Here is a 5,741-nt window from a genome sequence, read left to right as displayed (position 1 = left end):
ACTGCTGAGTTATTCATCAAAAGGCAGCTGCTATCTTATGCTGATGTGTATGTTTGCTGACGGCATTTTTCTTTCTGTGTTTCTTAGTTCACCAAGTGAGCGTGAGAACTGTCTAGAGGGCATCCTTGGGCAGTTCACTCCAGAGCTAACTCATGGCATTCTCTGGCAGCACTCACTGCATGTGGATCATTAATATCTTCATTGTGATCAGAACAGATAAGCAAAGCTGTGTCTGTATACTGAAATTTTGTGGTTTTCCCTTTTATTTTCTTGTACCAAGTATTATGGTATAAGAAAATAAAATTGTTAGTAGTATTATTCCTTTTTTAAAAAGACTGAAATTTATATATTTCCAATGTGGATTATTGCCAAAAAGATTGCAGGAGAAGGGGAAAGAGGGTCAGGAAATAGAGAATGTGACTTTTTTTAGTAGAGACATATTATGTTGCATTTGCCTTGTCTTTGAATCACATTAAATATACACACTGTTAAAAGGCTATTGAAATGTTCAAATGTCAGTGTTTCAAATGAAAATCAATAGCACGCTATTAGGCTCATTGTATTGCTGTTATGCATCATTAAAACACATTTAAAAGCTTTCAGCATAAACCAGGAGATGGGATGAATAACAAGACACTTTGAGAATGTGCAACCTACTTAAAAAGAAATAAAGAGGCAAAAGAGCAACTTTGTAGGCACTGGGATAGAAAGGCCTTGAAAGAGCTCACTGGGTGTTAGAAACATACGTGAACATGAGAAAGTGAATGACATGGAACTCAGGATACAGGCAAATGTGTGAAGCTATGCTACTGAAAGTATATCACCATATGAATGTATGCATATGAGACTAAGAGAGATTCCTTACTAAATGTTTTTATTTTCTTTCTAAAGGGAAAGACTGGGAAGAAGTTACTCTCCCAGTGGCTGGGAATTTAAGTGGGCAAGAGGGACAACAGATTTCTAGTCCCTTCACACATGTATTTTTATGCTTTTACACCCGATTGCTATAGTGCATATTTGCCTTGTTCCTGGAGCAGGACTACAACACACACCACCCACCATCCTGAATGTCACACTCCATTAAATCCATCAGATCCTGCTTTTTCTCCCTTCCTCTTGTGGTGAATCTTTAATGCCTGTAAACAAAGCAAAATAACTCCAGCCAAAGGAGATAAACATTCCCCTCTACTCCTAATAGCCATAGTCTGGGCTGGAGTTGAAATCCCTGTAGGGAGATGAAGAAAACCTGAATCTCCCACTTCCTGGACAAGAGCTTTCTAATCAGTTCAGAATTATTGAATATTCTTTCAGAAGGTGGATTTCAAATTTGTAGCTTAAACATAAAGCACTTCCTCCTGCAATTTTATCTGCATAAGTAAAGATTCTACTGAAATTGATTTTGGATGAAAACAGAACCATAAGGCATAAATCAAGTCACGGAGTCAGGGAACGGAAATAGTTCCATTTGTATCAGATATGCAATTGCATAGCTCAAATTAAAAATGCTGAGTGCTCAAATTAAAGTTCACAGTGAAGACTTCCCAAGCAATGCACAGACTGAATGTTTCTACACAGAACATATGCTTAGATATTTTTAAATTACAAATGGATTTCAAAAAAATCCTGTCTGCAAAAAAAGAGCAAGAAAAAAAAGGACAAATGAGAATATTATTTTGCTCCAAACAGTTTTTGGAGGAAAAAGTGTTTCTGAGCAATCAGGAAAGGGTTTCCTTGTCAGAAGAAGAGCCCATCCAAAGACACATGTGCAAATAACCACACTCTATTCTGCTTTTATACGCCACTATGTCCCTGTAGGAGTTTCACCAATAAATCTAATTGGGCCAAAGTTCTGTCTCTTCTGGGAGCACCTAACACTCAAGGAATCAAGAGAGTGGACTAACGTTAATTTACAGGTGTGATCACGTGTGACTTAAAATGCAGAGACATCACTAAAACTCACAGTAGTTAAAGAATTCAGCAGTGACCAGGTTTATTTCTAACCCACTCAGTATTCAGCACTTATGAAGCCATTCATGCAATGATATTTTTGGTGTTTCTTAAGTGCTTTTCAAGCTGTATCCAAGATACCTTGGCAGCTTAGAGAGCTGACTAACAAGTGAAGATGTGTTCTCATACAGTTACTCAGGAAGACTTTTAGGCATTGTTAGCATGCCAATATTGTTGATTACTCCAGGAATAACAAAATCTGTTTCTGTATTGGTGGTCCTGCCTTGTATTTTGAATTGAAGAGATGAACTAGGAAGAAAACATTTAACTGTTGCTAGAAAGACACATCTCTAGAAGAGATGTATACAAAATGCATCTTCTCCTTCCTTTCTCTGATATGCTGCTATTTAAAATACACTGTAGACAGGATGGGTCACTTTACTGTGGAAAGGAATTTGTGTACAAGAGAGAATTCTCATGAGAATAAACAGAACAATCTGGAAGTGCTTTAATTCACCCTTTGACTTTAAGGTGTGATTAAATTCCTTCCTCCTGTGTCCTTCCTAAATGAACTGTGGGGATAAAAGATAGGCTGTTGGGAGTTGTTTCCTGAGTATTCAGCCTCTTTGCTAGAAAAAACTAAAATACTGGCTGGATAGTTCTTTAATATTTTTATTGCTCCTTCCAAATGTTGTCTTTTTCCATCTATCCTTCATTAGGATTCTTTTTATAGTACCTGCAATGTACTCTGTGTTTCTTATGCATCATCTAAAATACAATAGTAAACAATACAAAATACAATAGTAAATAATATAATAAATTTTAAGGAAAGAGAACTTCTACAGTTAAATTGAATAGCCTTGCCCTTAGCTCAGGAAATCAAATCTGACTGTTGTCCTTTGGTTGTGAATCTAATTTTCCAGTAACAATTACAATTTATCAAAAGCTTGATAAATTGTAATTGATAAATTGATAAAGCTGATGTTCTTTTAAATACTACACCAATTGCATTCTAACAGCCAAATCATTTTGTAAAGGCTTATTTGTATTTGCAAAGGGTAACCTGCCAAACTAGATTGCTTGTGTCACATTTAGTCTGGGATCTCTGTGTCTGGGCTAATAGGTATTAGCATGTTTGAGCCAACAGGGCAGGGTTACACAAGGGGGCTGAGAATCAGAAATTTAAGTACAGCCCCAAACTCTTTATCCCTCTCTAGGAACTCAAAGCATGATTTTTACTGAGGTTCTTCCTTAAAGTCAAGCATGAAAAATGACAGGTGTATTTTATGCTTATATTGACCATTTAATAGCTATTCATAGGCCAGCTAAAAGAAATGGAATATGCTCAGCCTGCTCCCAGAGGCATTGTTCTGCAAAGGGAGAAAACTGAAGTCTTCCTTTCATACCATGAGATTGTGCTGTACTGAGGCATCTCCCTCACAGATCCCCCTGGCCCACCAAGAGAGCTGGGGCCCCAACCTTCCTCCCCGAGTGTAATGCAACCCATTTCAGATCCGGCCAAGAACTCCTTTTATTTGAGTCTGCACTAGCACCACACACTCTTGCTTCTTCATTACACAAGTTTTGAGCCCAAGAATGTCCAACATACTCGTGTGTACACAAAATACAGTGCCCTGAGCAGTCACAGAAACACTATTTTGCTTACTACGCTTTCTGTTCCAAGAGCATTTTACTCTCATCTATTTTTTTAGGTTAAGATTTTTCCTACCCTGAAATGGTAATCTGTTTTAAAATCTTTGTGACTTCAAAATTCCCTTTGTCAACTGATGCTTGGGCCCATCCCACTTCCTATTAAGTATTCCATCTTCTAAACTGTTAGCTTTTCTGTTCTGATGAAATCTTTTCATTTGCACTGAATGCTTTCCTATAGCTGCATTAGTGAGCACATATGAGTGCACATAGTGAGCACATTTTTCTTGCTATCTCAGTCATCAGAGAAACTTTTTATTTCTCTAAAGTCCATTTCTGCAGTTTTGCATCCATTATTCCAGTAAGCACAATATCAAAGAGTGAATTATGATTCTGAAATCTATAGGAAAAGAAGAAGCAGCTTTCTCTTTCTAAATATGTTTCTTCTTTTAGCTCTGCTGTCTTCAGCAGAGTTTGTTATTAGGAGCAGGCTGTACAAAAAAGACCACCTGGACAAAAGCATCAAAGTTTGGGTGCTAATCCAGCCAGCTAGACATCCCTCAATATGAGGCACAACTTTAGATCCAATAACTTCTAACCATAAACTTCATGCCAAAAATTAACAAGTGCAACTTTTGTCAGCACACCAGAAACAGAAAACCTGCTGGTTGGTCTGAGGCCTGTGCTCTTCCAAGCTTTCCATCGAGCCCTACCACACACATACAGTTTACTTCCTCAGCTATTTGCAATGCTTTCATCTTCTTCCCAAATCTTACAATTAAAGTCCCTGTTGCAGTTGTTAGTAAACTATAAATAGGCCTAAACTTCCAAATAATGCTTTGTTTCCTTGAATACCCTAGCCAGGTCAGGGAGCTCACTGGCATCCTCTTCCATCTGCCTTACTCTTCTAGCAGCACGCATTGCAAGCAGCCTTCTCACTGTGATCCAGTCCGCAGGTAACTCTCTATCAACAAGGCTTTCAGATCTTGCCTCCCCTGGCTGTAGACCTGGTTTTCCTCACAGCCCCATCCTTTTTTAACAGCTCTGTATGTACATGAATACTTTACACCTCTGGGATCTGGGTTTCTTTCCCATCAGAAACATGAAATACGGAACACTTCCATTACTTGGTCTATATGCGGAACACGTGCATTCAATTTGTATTACTTTAGAAACTGAATCCCATCTCTTACATATGTATTGCTGTCTGGAAAGCCAAGATCCTTAGGGCTGGGTGACTTGGGAGGAGTACTATTACTAGAAGAATCAGTGCATGCTCTCAGGACTTCCTAAGCTCTTCTCCTCTCAGCACATTCCACAGAAAGCCCTTCCTCCAGGCCATGACCCCTCAGCACTTCTTCTGGTTAAGCCAGTGACTTGCTGTCCCATGAGATGTACTGCCACAGGATAAGCCAATGAAACAGATCATCACATATCATAGGGATATGCTTCAGTTTGTGACCCCCAGACACACATTATTGCTGCTCACCACCCTCCTGCTCTGCTGAGAGCCCAATGAGCATATGGATGAACATCAGCCCTTCAGAATCACAGAATCAATTAGATCGGAAAGGATTTCTGAGATCATCGAGTCCAGCCGATGACTGAACACCACCTTGTCAACTACACTGGGGCACCAAGGGCCACATCCAGTCTTTCTTTAAACACTTCCAGGGATAGTGACTCTGCCACCTCCCTGGGCAACCCATTCCAAATGTCTGATCACTTTTTTGTGAAGAAATCCCTAATGTCCAACCTAAACCTCCCCTGGTGCAGCTTGAGGCTGGGTTCTCTTGTCCTGTCGCTGGTTGCCTGGGAGCAGTCTGACCCCCATCCGGATACAACCTCCTTTCAGGTGGTTGTAGAGAGAGTGAATATCTTCCCTAAGCCTCCTTTCCTCCAGGTCTAACAACCCCAGCAGCCTCAGCTGCTCCTCATAGAACTTGTGCTCCAGACCCTTCAATGGGCCCAATCCATGGTGTAATTGCTCCGCCGTTAAACGGCACGGCCACGAGAGAAGCCCCGGCCTCACAGCCGGGCAGGGCGCGGGAGGCAGCGCGGGCCCCGGGCGCGTGCCGACAGCACTCCCGCCCTGCGAGGTGCAGGCTCCCTGCGCGGCCCCGCCGCCATCGCGCGGCCCCGCC

Source organism: Onychostruthus taczanowskii, unplaced genomic scaffold, assembly GCF_017590055.1.
Source record: "Onychostruthus taczanowskii isolate IOZ18803 unplaced genomic scaffold, ASM1759005v1 scaffold58, whole genome shotgun sequence".
NCBI lineage: Eukaryota > Metazoa > Chordata > Aves > Passeriformes > Passeridae > Onychostruthus > Onychostruthus taczanowskii.
The sequence above is the reverse complement of the archived record's forward strand: the minus strand, read 5'-3'. Positions refer to the sequence as shown.